Raw genomic sequence first — 1822 nt, 5'->3', positions numbered from 1 at the left:
TAGTTATGATCTTAATAGTCTTTTATTTTACATGTTTGTGTTCTCATAAAAATAAATTGTTAAACACAACAGACTAAACTGGTTTTCTTTTCCAGTCACTGAATTTCTATTTTATTACTAACAATCTAGTTTTTAAGTATGGTGTTTTAGAATCTATACATAATCTTAGAATTATTTGAAATAATAGTCATGTCATGAAAGTTAGCATCTACAGCTTTTTTCGGCAACCATCTACAACAAACTCATATACTTAAAACCAAATGGTATACGAACCAATTAACATTATTGTATCTTTATATCTCCTCACTTCTTTTTCTTTTCTTTTTCTTTTTAAAATTATTTCTTTTTTGCAAGCTATAACAATGTCCATAAAATACTAAAAATATTACGTTCCATTGTAGAAATCTATGTTACCCAGAAAGAGCATTCATAGGATTAAAAAGTTCATAGTTTACAAATATGTTCTCAACGAACAAATACATCAGTACGATATGTAGATGTAAGATCAAGCATCAATATATTAATGCAATACTACACAAAACAGAAAGTTTGTAAATTATTTTAAGAAAGATGTAACATCGTAAGATGTTATTATGAATTTAAAGAGTTAAAGAACTTAGGCCAAAAAAAATTTTTTTAAAGAGTTAAAAAAGTTTGTGTTAAAAAAAAATGTTCAAAATGAGTCAAAAATGAAACATATCAAGCCTTTCAGTTTCTTTCAAGATGATTGTTTAAGTGACATGTCATATGTGTACATGAGATATTAATATGTAGGCAACCCATGTTTTAGAAAAAAAATATATCGACTATCATATGTGGCATATTTCAGAGTGCAAAAATACAATTTCTTTTATAAAATAGTGATTATTGTTAGTCTTCGATCATTATATATGACCTCTAATACTTTTCCATTTGAAGCCATTATTTCCATAGTGATAATCTTCAATGGTCATATCCATCTCGGCTTGAGTATTCATCAAGAATGGACTCTACTGAAGCACTTGTTTACCAATAAGTTCTCCAGCTATTATAACAAACCTCAATTTCTTCGAAATGACTTGTTCCATGCACATGCTAAGACCACCGTATCCCTGGTCCGAACACAACAATGTGTGCTAAAACAGGACGAGCTTTTAGAAGAGCCAAAAACAGCGCCACCTTTACCGCTTTCTAGAACATGAGCAAACGCGATCCTAGATTTTTGAAGCTCCTGATCCTGATAAAACTGAGCTCCTGGATCAATAGCGAATCCGAAGAACGTTGTTGGTGGTATTGTGTAAACTGGGGCCTAACTTCCCATTGATTCTTCTGCTTTTGGTATGTTTGAATTCGACAGTTCTTGGTAGTCTGGCTCTATCCTGTCAGATTTAAAAACAAAGAGTAAACTTTGTGGATTAGAAACTTAAAGTAATGTTTGTCTCGCAGTGGGTTTTTTTTTGGATGAAAGATATGTTACAAAGTTGTAAACCTTTGGTAACTTCTTCAGGCATTTCAGAATGAATGATCAGTCTTCCTGCAGTCAGTCATCCACGGTGAACACAATACTTAGAAGCTTTTGAATTTTTTTTTTTTTTTTGCACATGTACATCATGAAATCTCAGAATCAAAGATGATTTTCATACCTTGGTAGACAAAAGCTGATTCAATTTTGGCTATTTAGCTCCAAGAGCTGTCCTCTCCACGAAAACATTGGTTCCAACTTTATCTTGTTGGTTCTGCAATGAAAATCAAGAAAGTAATAGATAAATATTTACTCCACCAAATATGACAAACTAAAAGTTTATATCCATATTCATATAGCTGAAGGATTGACTCGCCTGGA

At 31.6% G+C, this 1822-nt stretch overlaps 1 long non-coding RNA gene across 1 annotated transcript; it reads right to left on the bottom strand.

Annotated features, from left to right (window-relative positions):
- Nucleotides 1–1303: 1303 nt before the first annotated feature.
- LOC106334006 lies at nt 1304–1822 on the bottom strand. Its single transcript, XR_001268505.1, has 3 exons — nt 1623–1822; nt 1469–1513; nt 1304–1358 (listed from the first exon to the last, which is right to left on the bottom strand). It is a non-coding gene; the product is annotated as an uncharacterized LOC106334006 (long non-coding RNA).

Source organism: Brassica oleracea, chromosome C3 (genome assembly GCF_000695525.1).
Source record: "Brassica oleracea var. oleracea cultivar TO1000 chromosome C3, BOL, whole genome shotgun sequence".
Classification (NCBI taxonomy): Eukaryota; Viridiplantae; Streptophyta; class Magnoliopsida; order Brassicales; family Brassicaceae; genus Brassica; species Brassica oleracea.
Note: the sequence above shows the minus strand (reverse complement) of the source record. Positions and strands in the feature narration are given on the sequence as shown.